The following is a 20,278-nucleotide window of genomic DNA, read 5'->3' on the forward strand; positions in this document are numbered from 1 at the left end:
CCCCTCGGAGGGTGAGGGGCAGTGCCTCAGAGGTCCCCTGCTACTATTCTCTGTGACACCCAGACAAGAAGAGTTGGCCGTGCTGAGACTCACACTCCCCTGTGCCGGTCACCCAAACCCACGCACCCCGCCCACTCCCCCAAAGCCAGGTTCCCAAGGGTTCCACACCTCCACATCCCGTCGGGGGTATATCCAACGAAGGCCTGAGGTTCTCTCTTTGGTCCTCATCCGCTGGTCTCTGCAGATGGTGACATTTGAGGCTGAGGTCTTTCTGTAGCTCCAGAGCAATAGACTCTTCCTGAAGGTCACCTGTCAGACTGCAGTGGCACGGCCTCCCAGGCCCACGGAGACTCCACAGACTCCAGGTCAGCCCCTCTTAGTTAGCAGTGGGACCGTGAGGAGGGCTGAGGCCGCAGCGGGGGCGCAACCGTAGGAGCTTGCCAGGAGAGGAAGACGGGGGGGGGGGGGGGAATGCAGTCTCCGGTTTGAGAGACAGAACCAGCAGAACCGAAAAAGGGCTTGTGGGCTCAGGGGTCAGGGGAGGGCAGCGCTGGGCCCCTGAGGTTTCAGAGAGCCTCGCTCCCATCGGGGTTCTGCTGTGACTCCTCTCGGTGAGTCTACGGCGTTTCCTTTCCACAGGAAGGGAGGGGCAAGGACCACCCGCGGCGTTCTTCTCGGCACCCACACATCCCACCCCAACCAGGCTCTGTCCGCAAGGTGAAGCTGCTCCTTCTTGCTGAAAGCCCGGCCCATTTCCTCCTGGGTGCTCTCTGCTTGGGCCTCAGCGGCTTCCTCTTGGCCCCGCCAATTCAGCCTTAAGGACCCAATAAAGGTAGCCAGCTGGTCAGAAGCCACAGGCCAGTGGTTTGTGCAAGGAGGTGAGGTTGAGAGCCCCTCCATGATGGCAGCTCCCCACCTGCCCACCACCCCACCCTCCACCCTTCTGCTCCCTGCCATCAGCCCCCATTGCCCCTGGCTCTCAGGGCTCTCTGAGCTCTGCCTGTGCTTTTGCTGTCAATCTTCCTTTCTCTCTCTTTCTCCCGCCCCACCCCCTTTCTATCTATCTATCTATCTATCTATCTATCTATCTATCTATCATCTAATCTATCTATCTATCCATCTATCTATCTATCTATCTACCTATCATCTATCATCTATCTATATCCATCAGATGTAGCAGAAGAATGGGTGCGGGCGTTTTCCCACCCTTGTACAGAGTGTGAGCGATCTTTGCTCTTTCGGCGGGAACTCAACCCCTCCAGCGGCTACCAGGAATAGGTGCGAAGGCATATGAAAGCTGAGGTTTCCAGGGGGCCACACCACCCTCCTCCCCCTCAGACTGACAGGACACCTGAAAGGTTCTCATAGGCACTGTCAAGGCCCACTGAGAGCCCTGCTGCGTTTTGCTCCTGCCGGTGTCGGCTTCCGCGCAGGTACACAACTGTCAGTGTCTTGGAGGGTGGCAGAATGTGGCTTGGAAGATCTCGGGGTGGCAGTTCTGCCCCACAAATAGATTAAGACGGTTGGGAAGGTTCTCTGTCTCCCTGGGTCTGTACCTGTAGAGACCATGGGAAAGACAGGGAAGGAGAGAGAGAGAGGTTGGGAGATTGAAAGACTGTGACTGGGAGAGACAGAGACAGTGACCTTCCTTTGGGGGGCAGAGCTGGGGACTGAGCCCGGGAGTGAGAGGGGGTTTCCAGGAAGGGTGCCGTAGTTGTCCCTGACCGTGTGATGGCCTGTGTGCTTGTCGGCCTCCAGGGCTTTGGGTGGGCAGCTCCTGCGTGCCCACCTGTTTGGCAGGGATGTGCGCGTGTCGAGCAGAGCGGGGGCGGTGGGTGAATAAAAGTGGAGAGGGCGCGGGCCGCGGTGGGGCCGGCGGGGCTGCGCGCTAAGGCGGGAGCAACCGGGCTGCGGGCGGGCGTGTGGCCTGCGGGCGGGAGGAAGGCGCAGGCGTGTTCCCTGGCCACGGCCCCCACGTGGCTGTGCGGGCGGCCCCCAAAGGCTTTCCCGCCTCTGGCCGGGGAGAGAGGATGCTGCGCGGCCTCAGGGCCTTGGGCGGGGCTTGGTCCCGGGGGGCCGTGCCCTTCACGAGGGCGCAAAAGCGACGGGCACCTCCTTCGAGCCGGAATCGAACCAGCGACCTAAGGATGTCCACACGTGTCGGCTCTACAGTCCTCCGCTCTACCAGCTGAGCTATCGAAGGGTGCGCGCCACCAGGCCCGGGCCCTTAACTCTTTCTGGAAATGCCGGAGCACGGCACTGGGACGCCCGAGGTGAGACAGACCCAGGGCTGTTTGGAGATGAGTTCGAACAGGCGAGGGCAAAAATGGGCTGAAACTTTCTTTTGCTGAAAGCAAGGCGAGACCGGACCCGAGCCCCGACCCACCCCTTCAACTGCGGGGCGCCGCGCGCCGCGAGCTCCCGCCTTCCCGGGTTCCCCCTCCAGGTCTCGATTCGTCGCCGCGCGCCCACGCTCCCCCGCCACGAGACACTCGTTCCGGTGTCCCCCACGGGGAAGAAAGAACAGGGCGCTGGGAGGGTCGCGCTGGGGGCGTGGCGTATGTAGATGAGGAGGGGCGCAGAGGCTGCTGGTCCCACTCCGCCTGGGCCTCCGCGTCCTGCGTGTGGACACGCAGAGGCTGCCTGTTGTTCCCCAGGTGGGCGAAGCCGGGGCGAGGGGCGTGCAGCGGCGCAGGGCGCGGACGCGGCGTGAGCGAAGTGACCGTGCGTGCAAAGTGGGGTGAGCTCGTGGTTGTGGGACGAGGAAAGGAAAACTTTCAGTTTTGTCTGAAAGGAGGTACCGGTATTACTCCGAAGTTTTTGTTTTTCGTGTAAAGCTGTTGTTGAATTGACAGTGTTTCCCGTTTTGTGGTATATCGAAAATTTCAAAGCGTAACTTATAGTTGTAATAGTTTTTTCTGTGTTTTCCGCGCGCTTTTTATTTCAGCCGAGTTACGTTGAACTTGGCGGTTGTGCAGTAAGTTTTTGTTTTTTGAAAAGTGTTTCACCAAAGAGATAGTTCGGTGGCTTTACGTTGTATGATTAAGACAGGGTTGTAGGTGAGCGTAAGTAGTGTGGTAGAAGAAGCGAGAATGTCGTTTGTGCGGAGCAAGAATCGGCGGCGCTGATAAGAGGTCGCAGGTGTCCTGGTTGTGAGGCTTCGAAAGATCTGTTGGGTGGGACTCTTAGGAGTGGTCGGTTTTGTCGGATCTATCTGCCAGCTGCTTGACCTGGGTGTTTGAGGGTAGCGAGAGTGTCTAATATACCAGCAGCAGGCAGTCTAGGCTTTTTGCGCTGTAACAGGATCACCCTACTTGATGTAGATGTAAGCATAGGGTGACGGGACGGTGCACGCGTATTTATGACTCCCTTCCAGAAATAGGGACTTATGCATTTTTTTGATACGTTTGGGAAACTAGGCAACACTCTGGCTGTTTGGTAAGACCGTTCTTGAATGCTGAATGGAGAAAGTCCCCAGATTGCTTAACATGTGCCCAGGAAGAAACAGGAGACTGTGGTTGTATTTTATGAGGTGGACCTTTCCTCGAGTGATAATGTTGCCGTTTCACCATCCGAAGTCCCTTATGTTCAGACCTCCCCTGACCTCACCGGCACTGGAACAAGTGTGATGTGAGAGTGAATACGAAATGGGAAGGAAAAAAAGAATTTCCCCTTGGTACCAAAAGGGAAAGATATTTCTCCCTCATTCTTAGAAAATTTGCTAATACTGGTTCTCTCCGTTTGAGATATATATGTAAATGTTATTAACAGTTAAATGTATCCTTTGCCAGTTTTACAACCTGAGAATGTCTGGAGGGCCTTGAAACCATCTTTTTGAAATGTGAACATTAAGGAAGGTAGTGCTACATCTCCCTCTACCTCTGGGAGTTTAGCTTAGGTGGCTGGCTCCAGGTCGTAACCACTTGCTTGTCATGGAGATACGAGTTTTACTTCTCTTTGGATAAAGGCACACAGATGGCCACTACAATTACCAGTTGAATTTAGGATGAACTATGTGTAGCAAATGGTGTTGTCAAGTCCTCCTATTGAGGACAAGTTCTTGAGAACATCTATGTAATAAGTTGTATCTGCCTGCTTATATAACAGGGAACATACTTATGGGATGAATTGTGTCCCCCCACCCCAAGTTCATATGTTGAGGCCCTAGCCCCCATCTGAGTGTATTTGGAGACAGGGCCTTTAAGGAGGTAATTAAGTTTAAATGAGGTCATAAAGGTGGGGCTGTAATTCAATATGACTGGTGTCCTTCATTAGAGACGTCAGGGATGGCTGCAAGACAAGGGGAAGACTCTGGAGAAAGCAAAGCTGCCAATATCTTGGTCTTGGATTTACAGCTCCTGGAACTGAGAAACATTTCCATTATTTAAGCCTCACCCCAGTCTGTGGTATTTTGTTATGGCAGCCCAAGCTGAATTATATACTGTCTTTGCAATCTCTTTGGTGGGTTTCTTGTGATGCACATTACAGTCTGGTTTAGTGGCTTTTCAATAAAAATGTTGACTTCTTTTCTTTCTACCTTTGTGAAGAGGATTCGCTGGGTTGGCAGGAGATGTTATTCTCCTCAAGAGTCTGGCAATAAGGACAGGATTGGTCTGGCAGTTGCTGATTGGACTGAATCAGCTAAAAGTCTTGTGGCCACACAACAGTCACTTAAGAGACCCTGAGTTAAAAAAAAAAAAAAAAAGAGACCCTGAGTTATTTTTAAAAGTCTCCCTTATAGCTCTCTGCTCTTTTCCAATACTAGCTGGAGGAACCACCCTCTTCAATATCAACGTATTGAGTAAGCATGGGTAATATAGGTTCTAAAATCCTGTCAGGATCACTATTAGCATTGAGGGTAAAAAAATATAGGAAACCAGATCTGTTGCAGACATGTCTTGCTCTTAAATGGTTAATTTCTCCACCCCTCTCCCCCCCTACCCCCGGCCCCTCACCAATGGGTATGCATATGAGAATCTAGTCTTGGGCTTCCCTGGTGGCGCAGTGGTTGAGAGTCCGCCTGCCGATGCAGGGGACGCGGATTCGTGCCCTGGTCCGGGAAGATCCCACATGCCGCGGAGCGGCTGGGCCCGTGAGCCATGGCCACTGAGCCTGCGCGTCCGGAGCCTGTTGCTCCGCAACGGGAGAGGCCACAACAGTGAGAGGCCCGCGTACCGCAAAAAAAAAAAAAAAAAAAAAAAAAAAAAAGGCCTCCCAGAACACGTCAGTGAAGAAAAAATCAGGAGGAGGGCCCCAGACTGTAATTTATACAAGAACTTGACACTTAAGTTTTCTAGAATAACCGACATTGGACATGAGCTCAACTGAAAAGATAGTGATTCTTACAGTTACATTATTCCAGTCAATTCCACTATGTACTCTCAGTATACAGACATGGTTTGTAAGTCGAACAATATTGGTGATTATTAGCAGACCTCCATTACTTTAATACCAAAGTAAAGATGTTATGGAACAACCTGAATAAACTTCTTGGCAGCCCAAGAACATAGTTCACCAAATTCTCCCGCAGTGTAGGTCCGGCCCAGGGCTCGGAAGAGCAGATCCAGCTTTAGGCTGACAGTCGGCATGGCGAGTCCGGCCTACAATTTTAAACTGTAAAAACGATAAACAAATTAGTATAGTTAAAAAGCTTCTCCCCCTCCAGCCACGAATGACTCAGCATTGATAAAACACAGTAGTACAAGGCCCCAATACATAAAAACATGTACTTGTTTTAAAGACACAGCATAAACCAGAAAAAAGCTTTAACGTTTGTCCTGGCTAACAGGAACGACGCACTCAATTTTCTCACATTTGGAAAAACTGCAGCTGTCAAAACAGCCCGAGAACAACGTAAGAATTTTCATCCCAAAAAATTACACACAGCTAACTAAAAAACTCCGGGCCCTGTGTAAACACCTCCGCTACCGGCATTCCCCCCAAATCCCTCCTCGGCCTGTACCTAAGAGCCTGCTCCACTCTGCACGCACGGTCACTTCGCTCACGCCGCGTCCGCGCCCTGCGCCGCTGCACGCCCCTCGCCCCGGCTTCGCCCACCTGGGGAACAACAGGCAGCCTCTGCGTGTCCACACGCAGGACGCGGAGGCCCAGGCGGAGTGGGACCAGCAGCCTCTGCGCCCCTCCTCATCTACATACGCCACGCCCCCAGCGCGACCCTCCCAGCGCCCTGTTCTTTCTTCCCCGTGGGGGACACCGGAACGAGTGTCTCGTGGCGGGGGAGCGTGGGCGCGCGGCGACGAATCGAGACCTGGAGGGGGAACCCGGGAAGGCGGGAGCTCGCGGCGCGCGGCGCCCCGCAGTTGAAGGGGTGGGTCGGGGCTCGGGTCCGGTCTCGCCTTGCTTTCAGCAAAAGAAAGTTTCAGCCCATTTTTGCCCTCGCCTGTTCGAACTCATCTCCAAACAGCCCTGGGTCTGTCTCACCTCGGGCGTCCCAGTGCCGTGCTCCGGCATTTCCAGAAAGAGTTAAGGGCCCGGGCCTGGTGGCGCGCACCCTTCGATAGCTCAGCTGGTAGAGCGGAGGACTGTAGAGCCGACACGTGTGGACATCCTTAGGTCGCTGGTTCGATTCCGGCTCGAAGGAGGTGCCCGTCGCTTTTGCGCCCTCGTGAAGGGCACGGCCCCCCGGGACCAAGCCCCGCCCAAGGCCCTGAGGCCGCGCAGCATCCTCTCTCCCCGGCCAGAGGCGGGAAAGCCTTTGGGGGCCGCCCGCACAGCCACGTGGGGGCCGTGGCCAGGGAACACGCCTGCGCCTTCCTCCCGCCCGCAGGCCACACGCCCGCCCGCAGCCCGGTTGCTCCCGCCTTAGCGCGCAGCCCCGCCGGCCCCACCGCGGCCCGCGCCCTCTCCACTTTTATTCACCCACCGCCCCCGCTCTGCTCGACACGCGCACATCCCTGCCAAACAGGTGGGCACGCAGGAGCTGCCCACCCAAAGCCCTGGAGGCCGACAAGCACACAGGCCATCACACGGTCAGGGACAACTACGGCACCCTTCCTGGAAACCCCCTCTCACTCCCGGGCTCAGTCCCCAGCTCTGCCCCCCAAAGGAAGGTCACTGTCTCTGTCTCTCCCAGTCACAGTCTTTCAATCTCCCAACCTCTCTCTCTCTCCTTCCCTGTCTTTCCCATGGTCTCTACAGGTACAGACCCAGGGAGACAGAGAACCTTCCCAACCGTCTTAATCTATTTGTGGGGCAGAACTGCCACCCCGAGATCTTCCAAGCCACATTCTGCCACCCTCCAAGACACTGACAGTTGTGTACCTGCGCGGAAGCCGACACCGGCAGGAGCAAAACGCAGCAGGGCTCTCAGTGGGCCTTGACAGTGCCTATGAGAACCTTTCAGGTGTCCTGTCAGTCTGAGGGGGAGGAGGGTGGTGTGGCCCCCTGGAAACCTCAGCTTTCATATGCCTTCGCACCTATTCCTGGTAGCCGCTGGAGGGGTTGAGTTCCCGCCGAAAGAGCAAAGATCGCTCACACTCTGTACAAGGGTGGGAAAACGCCCGCACCCATTCTTCTGCTACATCTGATGGATATAGATAGATGATAGATGATAGGTAGATAGATAGATAGATAGATGGATAGATAGATAGATTAGATGATAGATAGATAGATAGATAGATAGATAGATAGATAGATAGATAGATAGAAAGGGGGTGGGGCGGGAGAAAGAGAGAGAAAGGAAGATTGACAGCAAAAGCACAGGCAGAGCTCAGAGAGCCCTGAGAGCCAGGGGCAATGGGGGCTGATGGCAGGGAGCAGAAGGGTGGAGGGTGGGGTGGTGGGCAGGTGGGGAGCTGCCATCATGGAGGGGCTCTCAACCTCACCTCCTTGCACAAACCACTGGCCTGTGGCTTCTGACCAGCTGGCTACCTTTATTGGGTCCTTAAGGCTGAATTGGCGGGGCCAAGAGGAAGCCGCTGAGGCCCAAGCAGAGAGCACCCAGGAGGAAATGGGCCGGGCTTTCAGCAAGAAGGAGCAGCTTCACCTTGCGGACAGAGCCTGGTTGGGGTGGGATGTGTGGGTGCCGAGAAGAACGCCGCGGGTGGTCCTTGCCCCTCCCTTCCTGTGGAAAGGAAACGCCGTAGACTCACCGAGAGGAGTCACAGCAGAACCCCGATGGGAGCGAGGCTCTCTGAAACCTCAGGGGCCCAGCGCTGCCCTCCCCTGACCCCTGAGCCCACAAGCCCTTTTTCGGTTCTGCTGGTTCTGTCTCTCAAACCGGAGACTGCATTCCCCCCCCCCCCCCCCGTCTTCCTCTCCTGGCAAGCTCCTACGGTTGCGCCCCCGCTGCGGCCTCAGCCCTCCTCACGGTCCCACTGCTAACTAAGAGGGGCTGACCTGGAGTCTGTGGAGTCTCCGTGGGCCTGGGAGGCCGTGCCACTGCAGTCTGACAGGTGACCTTCAGGAAGAGTCTATTGCTCTGGAGCTACAGAAAGACCTCAGCCTCAAATGTCACCATCTGCAGAGACCAGCGGATGAGGACCAAAGAGAGAACCTCAGGCCTTCGTTGGATATACCCCCGACGGGATGTGGAGGTGTGGAACCCTTGGGAACCTGGCTTTGGGGGAGTGGGCGGGGTGCGTGGGTTTGGGTGACCGGCACAGGGGAGTGTGAGTCTCAGCACGGCCAACTCTTCTTGTCTGGGTGTCACAGAGAATAGTAGCAGGGGACCTCTGAGGCACTGCCCCTCACCCTCCGAGGGGCAGAGGTGCCTGCTGCCCGGTCAGAGAGCGGCGACACACCCAGCTGAGGGAAGGCCACTTTGGTGTGGCTTGCCGTGCCTCTGTGGGACTTTTGCTGGGTGGGTTAGCGGTCTTGGGCGGTGGGCACACACCAGGTGGGATCAGAAACGTTTGTAAGGAGTCCAACCTGGACACCTGTGCCCTCTGCCCCTCCCTCTGGACTCCAGTGCCTCTCCAGGAAGTCCACAGAACCTTGACCTCTTTCAGGAAGCAGCCGCCTCTGCCAAAGGAATCGGGGTAGGTGGGCGAAGGAGGGGAGCCGAGGCTGGATATCCATGGGCCTTGTGGAGCCCCGGATGTGCTCTCTCCTGAGAAACCTGATGGTCCTTCTCCATCGCTCCGCAGTAAGCCTCACTGCGACAGAAAGTCATTGTGGGCAGGAGGGCGGAGGGGCATATCAGCCCCCAGGGGAGGCGAGGCTCTTAGGTGGGGAAAATACAAGCCTGGAACATGCAACTGTGCCCAAAAGTAAAGGAATGTACAGTGACTGATTCGGTGGCATGTCAAGCACACAAGAGCCAATTGGAAAGGGTTCCCACTGCCAAATCAAGGTAATGATAATAACGGAATATAATCCACTGAGTAAAATAGGTACAGGGCCTAACAGCAATGACACACCAGATTTTGGTCTCTCAGTATCATTCTCCAACAAAAGGAACCAGGGCCAATAAAAGGAACCAGGGTGGGCTTCCCTGGTGGCGCAGTGGTTAAGAATCCGCCTGCTAATGCAGGGGACATGGGTTCGAGCCCTGGCCCGGGCAGATCCCGTATGCCGCGGAGCAACTAAGCCCGTAGCGCCACAACTACTGAAGCCTGCGCGCCGTGCTCCGCAATAAGAGAAGCCTGCGAAGCCCGCGCGCCGCAACGAAAACCCAACGCAGACAAAAGTAAAATTTATTAAAAAAAAAAAGGAACCAGGGTTCCTCGGAGACCCACTTAATTTGGGTTTTCATCTACATACATGTAAAAATCTGCATGTTTTCCTCCTGTTTAAAAAATTTTTTTTTGTTTTTTTAAATTAATCGCTGTGCACGAGCTTTCTCGAGTTGCGGCGACCGGGGGCTAGTCTTCGTTGCGGTGTGCGGGCTTCTCATTGCGGTGGCTTCTCTTGTTGCAGAGCACGGGCTCTAGGCGCGCGGGCTCAGTTGTTGTGGCTCGTGGGCTCTAGAGCGCAGGCTCAGTAGTTGCGACGCACGGGCGTAGTTGCTCCGCGGCATGTGGGGATCTGCCCCGGCCAGGGCTCGAATCCGTGTCCCCTGCATTGGCAGGCGGATTCTTAATCCCTGCACCCTCAGGGAAGTGCCCCCCTCCTGTTTTACATCCATTAATACTCAGGCCCTGCCAGAGAGCCTCAAAGGGTAAAAAGTAAAGTTTTGCCTCCCCTACAGCTTCAATCAGCAGGAGCCGTACATGAAGAGAAGGGGCAGGTATGTGAGAAAAATAAGGTGCTTACACACTTGACTTGCATTTTTTTCTGCTATCTGTAAAAATGATCCCATTCTCCTAAAGTGATAAGGTACTGAAAGAGGCTAGGTTGGAGGCTGAGGGCGTGGCCTGGTGCGCCCTCTCCCAGGGCTCAGGGGCTCCGTTTGGGTTTTTGGTTCTGTCCTTAGTAGCTCTCACCCTAGGACTCACGCAAATGGGGTTCAGAGACGTTGCTGATGAAGCTGAACAGGGAGTGTTCCGTGATTTTTCTGTACGAAGGACACCGTATTTTTCATCTTACCTGCACTCAGAACCTGCTGGAGAACAGTTTCCACTCTGTTTTTTGTTCTGAAGCCTGAGATCAATAAGTTACATATATGTGTACGCGTGTGTGTTTATGCAGGTGTTGTATATATAACATGCAAATACATATCTAGGGTTTTTTTTCGCTAAACCCGTAAGCTTCGGGAATCTCAGTTTCCTGACCAGGGATTGAACCGAGGGCCGTGGTAGTGGAAACACGGGGTCCTAACCACGGACAGGCAGGGAGTTGCCTCCATACTTCTTTTTAAAAACTTTTACTTATTAAACTAAGTGTTCACAATACTGTGCCAGTTCGAGGTGTAGTAGAACTTCGGGTTGTTTTTCATTATACGTTATTTCAGGATGCCGTATAGAAGTTGAATGTTCTTCACAGGTAACTTCCGTTATTTTATATATAGCATGCCGTATTCAATCAACCCCGTACTTCTGACTTGGCTTTCTCCAGAGCTTTGTTTCCTGTGCCTGTGGTTCTACTGCTATTTCATAAGTCAAGTTACATTATGTTCGGGACTCCATACGATACCGGCCTACATAATAGTGTGCGTTGTCAGCTGATTTTTGCTAGCACGATAGCCGCCGGTTTCACTCACACTGGGGAAAACGGTTGTTTTTGCAGGCACTGCCTTTTCTTCACAGACGTTGATTTCTGTATTCCGCTACCTGGCAACGCGGACGTTGCTGGTAAGCGCCACACGGAACAGGAAACCGAGTGATGATGTAAGCGACGAAGAAAAACCGGTTCAGACTACCGAAGCAAGACACGTTGTGCGTTTACTGCCCATGACAAACTACCGAAAACTCCACACCACAGCAGTCAGACAGAAAAAAATATCACAGCAGAGGCAACACGTAGCGACACTCGACAACCGAAAATTAACCCCATAGGAGCACTACCGAAATTGTCGTCTATTTGTTTACCAAGTCAAGCACCAGGGGAAAGCGCGAACGCAGTCCCCCACTACCACAAATTATGCAGTCGAGTTTCCCACATTTGGGGAAATCGCAGGGGTCAGCACATCCGGAGTGCAATGGATAAGCCTCGCCCTGGGAAAACCACCTTCGTGATCATGGTATCTCCCCTGCCAGGTAAGTATGAGTTGCTATGCTCTCCTCGTCCCACACCCTCGCGATCGCCCACCTCTTCACGCACGCTCACTTCCCTCACGCCCTCTCCGCGCCCTCCGCCCCTGCATGCCCCTCGCTCCGGGCTCGCCCACCCCGGGAACAACCTCGCGAGTCCTCGGCTGCCCACACGCAGGACGCGGAAGCCCAGCCGGAGTGGGACCAGCAGCCTCTGCGCGCCTCGCTATCTGCATACGCCACGCCCCTCTCCGGAAGTCCCGCGCCTCTCAGCTTTCCCCAAGCCCGCTGAGGACAGCGGGGAGAACGCAGGAGGGATCTGCTCAGAGCCTTCGACTTAAAATGAACATTAGGTTCTTGTTTCAAGTTACATTGAGCGGTTTCACTTTTCGCACCGTCCATGTCTAACCTTTTCCCCATTGGGAAATCGCTATGTTTGGGGGCACTTAGCCCTCAGGCGGCTTTCTAGTCTGTTACTTTCTCTTTGGCTTGTGTGGCCTCGAGGAGCTTTAGGGCAGGTTTCCTAGACCTCCAGGTTTCTCTAGATAGGACGCATTGACGATGTTAAGTGAAAAAAATAAAGTGCACGCATATATGTAGTATGCTACCCTTTGTCTATGAAAAATGTGAAAAAAAAGAAAATTATACACCGTCTGTCAAAAAGAAACCCAGGAGTGTTAAACCGGAACTGATGAAATTGCCTATATGGGTGAGTGCAAGGAGAGAGTGACAGTTTTCTGAGCGTACCTTTCTATGTAATTATTTGGGAACCTCTGTTAACATTTTGGATATGTTTTTAAAACACAGGGGGAGGGACTTCCCTCGTGGTCCAATGGGAAAGACTCCGCACTTCCAATGCAGGGGGCCGGGGTTCGGTTCCTGGTCACGGAACTAGACCCTGCATGCGTGCCGCAACTAAGGGTTCACATGCCGCAACTAAAGATCCCACAGGCCACAACTAAAGATCCCACGTGCCGCAACTAAGATCCGGCACAGCCAAAATCAAGGAAGGAAGGAAGAAGGAAAGAAAGAAAAACTGCTGCTTAAAAAAAAAAATACAGGGGGAGGACTTCCCTGGTGGCGCGATGGTTAAGAATCCTCCTGCCAATGCAGGGGACACGGGTTCGAGCCCTAGGTCCGGGAAGATCCCACAGGCCGCGCGGAGCAACTACGCCCGTGCGCCGCAACTTCTGAGCCTGCGCTCTAGAGGCCGCGAGCCACAACTACTGAAGCCCGCCCGCTCAGAGCCAGGGCTCCGCAACAAGAGAAGCCACCGCAATGAGAAGCCCGCGCACCACAACGAACAGTAGCCCCCGCTTGCCGCAACGGGAGAAAGCCCACGCGCAGGGACAAAGACCCAGCGCAGCCAAAGATAAATGACATTTTTAAAAAAATACAGGGGGAAAAGACCCTAAAATTGGAGGTAAGTACAAATTAACCTAACTGTATCTCAGATGACTAGTGTAACCACACTGGAGTAGAAATAACCAACCGAAATGACTTTTGAACACAGTACATTGACCATAACCGTTTTCAACTCTAAAGACAAGAACTGCAAATACTAGTAGGTTGGTATTTCATAGCTATGTGGTTGTAACAGTCTTGTACCAATGCTGTTGTATTGTAGGATTGAGCTAATGAGTAAATGGAGGCTGGGAGTCAAGGTTCTCACTGTTGAAGAGAGGAGATACAAATACAGAATGGCGGAGGGCGAGGAGGAACCATGTGGTGTTAAGTTGAAAATTGGAATTGAAGATATCAGTATAGGCCCATTATTATTTTTTTAAAATTAATCAATTTAGTTTTGGCTGCATTGGGTCTTCGTTGCTGCGCGCCGGCTTTCTCTAGCTGTGGCGAGAGCGGGGGCTACTCTTCATTGAGGTGAGCGGGCTTCTCATCGCGGTGCCTTCTCTTGTTGTGGAGCACTGGCTCTAAGCGCGCGGGTTTCAGTAGTTGTGGCACGCAGGCTTTAGTAGTTGTGGCACGCGGGCCCAGTAGTTGCGGCTCGCGGGCTCAGTTAGTTGTGGCTCGCGGGCTCTAGAGCGCAGGCTCAGTAGGTGTGGCGCAAGAGCTTAGTCGCTGCGAGGCATGTGGGATCTTCCCGGACCAGGACTCGAGCCCGTGTCCCCTGCATTGGCAGGCGGATTCTTGACCACTGTGCCACGAGGGAAGTACCTGGGCAACCCCCCCCCCCTCTTTTTTTTAAACATCTTTATTGGAGTATAGTTGCTTTACAGTGGTGTGTTAGTTTCTGCTGTATAACGAAGTGAATCAGCTATACATATACATATATCCCCATATCTCCTCCCTCTTGCGTCTCCCTCCCACCCTCCCTATCCCACCCCTCTAGGTGGACACAAAGCACCGAGCTGATCTCCCTGTGCTATGCGGCTGCTTCCCACTAGCTATTTATTTTACATTTGGTTGTGTATATATGTCCATGCCACTCTCTCACTTCGTCCCAGCTTACCCTCCCCCTCCCCGTGTCCTCGAGTCCAGTGTCTATGTATGCGTCTTTACTCCCGGGCCCATTGTTTTTAATAGATATAGACATGTGTAGGGAAACCCACTGTCCTGATCTTGCTTTCTAAATGTCATTCTCCACTAAAAAGAACCAGGGCTCTTTGGAGAAACAGATGATTTTCAGGAGTCAGGGAAGGTACAAGATGAGCCTGGACTATCTTGTGCCAGAAAATGCTCCAAAAATTATATGGACGTGTCAGAAGGACACAGTAGCCAACCTGAAGGGTCTTTCATAGGCCCAGTATGAGAACAACCGAACATCAAAATAAACGGAAACAGTCATGGATTATAAACAACTAAACACAACCACGAGTTCATGTTGATTACATAGGGAAGGAAGGAAAATTCTTCCTTACAACAGAATGCCAACTAAGAAATGTAGAATGAATGACAGAATTAGAAAATCAACATTTGGCAACCATAATGCAAGTCAACAGTGGATACTAAAAACTATTGCGTTAAGGTTTTGTAACGGATATTTACATATCCTCAATTATCTCCACACAAATTACTTAATAATTACAAGGGGCAGACCTGGTGAGCACCCCCAGTGGCAGAGGGTTACAATACTGGCCCCGGTACCATGTTCTTCTGCAGCACCCTCCCATGTTGACTCTGGGCTTGGCTACGTGACTTGCTTTGGCTAATGGAACATTAGTAAATGCGATGGAAGCAGAAGACTGAAAAACAGTTGCTCGTTGGGAGTCGCTCTCACTTGCTGTCCTGAGACCACCATGAGAAGAAGCCTGACTTAGCCTACTGGAGGATGAAATTACGGGAGTGAAGATGAATCATGTCAACTGAGGGCCCTCAGACTGACCCGCCCCAGTGTCCCACAAGCTGACTGCAGCTGCACGAGTGGTCCTACATCAGAGCCGCAGAACTGCCCGGCTCAGCCCAGCTGCGGTTGCTGACACAAAGAATGGTGAGCAAATCACGTGGTCACTATTTTAAATCATTAAGTTTTAGGGTAGTTTGTTACACGGCACTGGATAACTGATACACCACCTTAACCAAGTAATCAATGTTAACACCACCAATAACTGAACAAACTGACTTCACGTGCCTGCAGTGTGATGCCCAGAGGAGGACACTGGATTAATTTGATAGGGCTGTCATAATAAAGTACCACAATCTGGGTGGTTTAAAACAACAGAAATTTATTCTCTCACAGTTCTGGAAGCTACAAGTCCAAACTCAAGGAGTCAGCAGGGCCATGCTCCCTCTGAGAGTCTGGGTAGAATCTTTCCTTGCTTCTTCCTCGCTTCTAGTGGTGACAGTCGATCCTTAACTTGCAGCTACATCAGTCCAATCTGTGCTTTGTCATCACATGGCGTTATCCCTACGTGTCTCTGTCCTTACATGGCATTTTCCTCTTATAAGGACAATATTCATATTGGATTAGGGCCCACTCTACTGACCTCACCTTAACTTGATTGTATGTGCAAAGATTCTATTTCCAAATAAGGTCCCATTCATAGGTACCAGGGGTTAGGATTTCAGCATTTTTTGGGGGGGGGGGGGAGGGACATAAGTCAACATGTAAACAGATACAGTACCATTTATGTCGTCTACGTGTCAAAAATGCACACTCGAGGGGCTTCCCTGGTGGCGCAGTGGTTGAGAGTCCGCCTGCCGATGCAGGGGACACAGGTTCATGCCCCGGTCCGGGAGGATCCCACATGCCCCGGAGCGGCTGGGTCCGTGAGCCATGGCTGCTGGGCCTGCGCGTCCGGAGCCTGCGCGTCCGGAGCCTGTGCTCCGCAGCGGGAGAGGCCACAACAGTGAGAGGCCCGCGTACCCCAAAAAAAAAAAAAAAAAAAAAAAAAAGCACACTTGAATGTAATTACGAGGAAATGAGGAAATACAGGACAACTTAAAAACCAAGGCTATTCCACAAAATAACTGGCCTGTAATTTTCAAAAATGCCTGCATAATGAAATAAAACGATGGGCCTGGGGATTATTTCAGATTAAAATTGGTTAAAGGGACAGGATACAGAATGCAACATGTGATTTTGAATTTTCCTTTGCTATAAAGGACATTCCTGAGACAATTGATAGAAATGGAATAATGTTTATAGAGTAAATAATAATATTGCATCCATGCTAATTTCTTGATTTTTATAATTATCCTGGGTTTAGATAAGAAAATGCTCTATTTTTAGGAAACACACACTAAGAAAGGAAACTTCCTGAGACAGCCAGTAATCAAAAATGGGTGCTTGGGACTTCCCTGGCGGTCCAGTGGTGTGGTTAAGCCTCCGCGCTTCCACTGCAGCTGGGCGTGGGTTCCATCCCTGGTTGGGGAACTTAAGATCCCTCATGCCCCACGGCGCAGCCAAAAAAGAAAAAAAGAAAAAGAAAAAAGGGTGCTACAATACGTTTGCTCTGATCTTTTCGCAGTTAGGACCTCAGGAAACCTTCCCTGACCCTATAGTCTCCAGTCCTGTGTCTAGCCTCGCTTTGCTCCGTAGCACCGACCACAGTAGTATAATGCAGCACAAGGTCCACTGGAAGTCGACACACAATACTTGAATCGTTTTGTTCACGTCTGGGGAGGATCCACTTGATCTCGAGAAAGAATCTTCACGTATGGAAGAGGAAAAGACAAATCCGGGCGGCTGAAAGAGGCAGCCTAGTCCCTCAGGACGAAAACGGGACAATTCCGTCCGTGCATTCGATTTTCGGAAACCATTCAACACCCGTTCCCGGCCCACACATCTACCCCTTGCAGGAACGCTTTGCCCTGATAGTCTCTGTTCGTTTTTCTTTGCTGTTGCAGGATTCGATTACTGCATAATCTGAACGAAAGATCATGGATGAGGACTCAAACAATTTCATGTTAAACTGATGACGAAACTCTGATCTTACTATTTAACATTTGATTGACATTGTGTTCCGTGTCATTTTCACTGAAAGGAAGGTGAGACCACAGCCGAGCTCCGACCTGCTCCTGAACTGCAGGGCGCCAGGCGCCGCGAGCTCCTGTCTTCCCGGGTCCCGCCTCCAGGTCCCGACTCGTCGCCGCTCGCCCACGCCCTCCCTCCGGAGACACCGGCGCATCTCGGCCGGGAATTAGTAGGTCCGTATCTCCCGCGGGAAAGAACGGGACGCCGAAAAGGTCCCGGCAGGGGCGTGGCGTGTGTAGATGAGGAGGCGCACAGAGGCTGCTGGTCCCACTCCGCCTGGGTCCTAGCTAGAGAAACCTGGAGGTCAAGGAAACCTGCCCTAAGCTCCTCGAGGCCACACAAGCCAAAGAGAAAGTAACAGACTAGAAAGCCGCCTGAGGGCTAAGTGCCCCCAAACATAGCGATTTCCCAATGCGGAAAAGGTTAGACATAGACGGTGCGAAAGGTGAAACCCCTCAATGTAACTTGAAACAAGAACCTAATGTTCATTTTAAGTCGAAGGCTCTGAGCAGATCCCTTCCGCGTTCTCCCCGCTGTCCTCAGCGGGCTTGGGGAAAGCTGAGAGGCGCGGGACTTCCGGAGAGGGGCGTGGCGTATGCAGATAGCGAGGCGCGCAGAGGCTGCTGGTCCCACTCCGGCTGGGCTTCCGCGTCCTGCGTGTGGACAGCCGAGGACTCGCGAGGTTGTTCCCGGGGTGGGCGAGCCCGGAGCGAGGGGCATGCAGGGGCGGAGGGCGCGGAGAGGGCGTGAGGGAAGTGAGCGTGCGTGAAGAGGTGGGCGATCGCGAGGGTGTGGGACGAGGAGCGCATAGCAACTCATACTTACCTGGCAGGGGAGATACCATGATCACGAAGGTGGTTTTCCCAGGGCGAGGCTTATCCATTGCACTCCGGATGTGCTGACCCCTGCGATTTCCCCAAATGTGGGAAACTCGACTGCATAATTTGTGGTAGTGGGGGACTGCGTTCGCGCTTTCCCCTGATGTTTGTGTTTGTTGAATAGTAGAGTTATCTAATCTTTGTCAACGAGTTTTGTGAGATGGTTGTTCCGCTGCACTGAAATTATTCGTCCTGAGGTTGCGGGGAAGCTCCAGTGTGCTGAACCGCGTACTAAAGTAGAGCTTGACATTCTGCTTCTTGGCTGTTAACTGCAACCACCTAACGCTTTTTTGTCGTTCATGCTTTTCGTGTTTATTGTGGTTTCTCAGAAGCAGTCTGACCCTGCGTATGGTAGTCCCTGAGGACCCAGTGGCTAACTGCCCTAGGCTTGTTTTCAGCTTCCGGTCGGAAAACTAGAGTTGCGCTAGCCGACGGGCATGGTCAAAGACCCACACATACAAATATATATACGCATACACACATAACGTGTAAAGGTTACTGATCTCAGGCTTAAAAACATGAACCCAGACTTTCTCGGCAAGTTTTCGCTTTGACTCGAGGTACGAGTGGTCACACCCAGAACGAAGCTTATTCGTCGTTCTGCGGATGTTGACCGTTGTGATTTCCCTAAGTGTGAGAAACGGAACTGCATGATTTATGGCAGTGCGGGATTGCGTTTGTGCTCCCCTCTGTGTTTTGTAGGTTTATTTTTTTATTTTTTAATCTTAGTTATCATGCTGTGTAGTATGTCCTCATGACTTATGAGTGAGATTTGCACCTTTTCACATGCCCTACCCCAAATTTTAGCAACCTCCCACCGTCTCCACCTTTGGCAACCACCAATTTCCTGTACGTATCTAATCTATAAAACTGAGTTTATAGATATTTGTTATTCTTTTTTCGCTGCGTTGGGTCTTCGTTGTTGCGCGCAAGCCTTCTCTAGTTGTGAGGAGCGGGGGCTCCTCATTGCAGTGGTTTCTCGTGTTGCGGAGCATGGGCTCTAGGCCCATGGGCTCCAGAGCGCAGGCTCAGTCGTTACGGCGCACGGGCTTAGTTGCTCCGTGGCACGTGGGATCTTCCCCGACCAGGGCTCGAACCCAGGCTCCGCTCTTTCTATAATGTCACCGGATATGTGCTAGCCGAGGGTTGGTGAGCTGAAACTGACACTGATACTCTTCTATCCAGCAGCAGCGAAACACAGAATTTCACTTATTATTTTATATTTTATAAATTCATTTATTTTTGGCTGCGTCGGGTCTTCGTTGCTGCACCCGGGCTTTCTCTAGTTGCGGCGAGCGGGGGCTTCTCTCTGCGGTGGCTTCTCTTGTTGGGCAGCACCGGCTCTAGGCGCGCGGGCTCCGTAGTTGTGGCGCTCGGGCTTAGTTGCTCCGCAGCAGGTGCGAGCTTCCCGGTCCAGGCCTCGAACCCGTGTCCCCTGCATTGGCTGGCGGATTCCTAACCGCTGCGCCAGCAGGGAAGACCCTCACTTCTTATTTTTACAGTATTGAATTGAAGCTATGCGCTTCTCAGCAGTTTTCCTTTTGAACCCCCCCTCCCCCCCGCCTCCCCAGCGGAAGAGAAACATCATTTTGACCTCAACTTAACATAGTTTTACTACGGAACATTAATAATATTGTATACACTTTTGTCACCCGGTTGGTGCCTCACTGACATACAGGTAGGCTTGACACACTTTCTTTTTTCTCACAAATTTCCTCTCCTGCCATCCTCCACTCTCACCGCATAAACTCCGAATCCCTCAGTCCCTTGCTTCCCACCGCAACCAGCGTTGCAACCAACGTTGTCTCCCCAGGCCATTCCCACAGCCGGGGTTGCAGAGCATAAAGCACCATCCGAGGGAAACCCCAGACTGCCCCTTGCTGCCTTGTCTCTGCCACTAGGCGTCTTCCCGTCGCACCTTTGCGGCCCTCAGGCAGGAGACGGTTAAGAAGTTTTATGAATGCCACAACTCACCAGCGCTGGCTACTTTTATCAGGGACTAGCAGTGAGCTATGGAATAAACCTTTCAATTGTTCTGGACCTACAAAGTAAATCTCTCCCGTATGACCTCGACGGAGTAACATACATTCTTTCCCTTCTCTGTACGTTTTGTTAGTGAGAAGACCCTCGGACAGTCATCAACTCATTAATACATGTGTTTAGTAAGCACCCCTCACCTCCCCACACTCATGTGCAGCCCACAATTGCTGCTTCCTGTCTACGCCCACCCCGTCAGTAAACCAAAGGGCCAAGGGATGTACTTTCCACTGTACTTCTTTCCCAGAAAAAGGCCACCTCGGTAGAAACACATTAGCTGACGGATGTGTGAAAACTTGTGTAGCTTTTTGCTATTTTTTTAGCATTTACACAGCATC

The 20,278-nt window shown here is 52.4% G+C and overlaps 4 long non-coding RNA genes and 4 other non-coding genes across 8 annotated transcripts; 4 read left to right on the top strand and 4 right to left on the bottom strand.

Annotated features, from left to right (window-relative positions):
- The first annotated feature begins 2,083 nt into the window (after positions 1-2,083).
- On the top strand, positions 2,084-3,131 carry LOC141277982 (uncharacterized). Its single transcript, XR_012330000.1, has 2 exons — positions 2,084-2,273; positions 2,658-3,131. It is a non-coding gene; the product is annotated as an uncharacterized lncRNA (long non-coding RNA).
- TRNAY-GUA (transfer RNA tyrosine (anticodon GUA)) lies at positions 2,114-2,203 on the bottom strand. The gene is given in 2 exon segments: positions 2,114-2,149; positions 2,167-2,203. It is a non-coding gene; the product is annotated as a tRNA-Tyr (tRNA).
- A 1,143-nt stretch (positions 3,132-4,274) lies between the features above and the next one.
- On the bottom strand, positions 4,275-4,894 carry LOC141277984 (uncharacterized). Its single transcript, XR_012330002.1, has 2 exons — positions 4,538-4,894; positions 4,275-4,364 (listed from the first exon to the last, which is right to left on the bottom strand). It is a non-coding gene; the product is annotated as an uncharacterized lncRNA (long non-coding RNA).
- A 426-nt stretch (positions 4,895-5,320) lies between these two features.
- On the bottom strand, positions 5,321-6,596 carry LOC117311202 (uncharacterized). Its single transcript, XR_004525449.2, has 2 exons — positions 6,442-6,596; positions 5,321-5,613 (listed from the first exon to the last, which is right to left on the bottom strand). It is a non-coding gene; the product is annotated as an uncharacterized lncRNA (long non-coding RNA).
- Positions 6,512-6,601, top strand: TRNAY-GUA (transfer RNA tyrosine (anticodon GUA)). The gene is given in 2 exon segments: positions 6,512-6,548; positions 6,566-6,601. It is a non-coding gene; the product is annotated as a tRNA-Tyr (tRNA).
- Positions 6,602-6,637: 36 nt separating this feature from the next.
- Positions 6,638-13,582, top strand: LOC141277983 (uncharacterized). The gene is made up of 3 exons (XR_012330001.1): positions 6,638-8,555; positions 8,930-10,189; positions 11,128-13,582. It is a non-coding gene; the product is annotated as an uncharacterized lncRNA (long non-coding RNA).
- LOC117311273 (U1 spliceosomal RNA) lies at positions 11,442-11,605 on the bottom strand. The gene has a single exon (XR_004525497.1). It is a non-coding gene; the product is annotated as a U1 spliceosomal RNA (small nuclear RNA).
- A 4,260-nt stretch (positions 13,583-17,842) lies between the features above and the next one.
- On the top strand, positions 17,843-18,006 carry LOC117311284 (U1 spliceosomal RNA). Its single transcript, XR_004525505.1, has one exon. It is a non-coding gene; the product is annotated as a U1 spliceosomal RNA (small nuclear RNA).
- Positions 18,007-20,278: the final 2,272 nt, after the last annotated feature.

This window comes from Tursiops truncatus, chromosome 2 (assembly GCF_011762595.2).
Source record: "Tursiops truncatus isolate mTurTru1 chromosome 2, mTurTru1.mat.Y, whole genome shotgun sequence".
In the NCBI taxonomy this organism is placed as follows: domain Eukaryota; kingdom Metazoa; phylum Chordata; class Mammalia; order Artiodactyla; family Delphinidae; genus Tursiops; species Tursiops truncatus.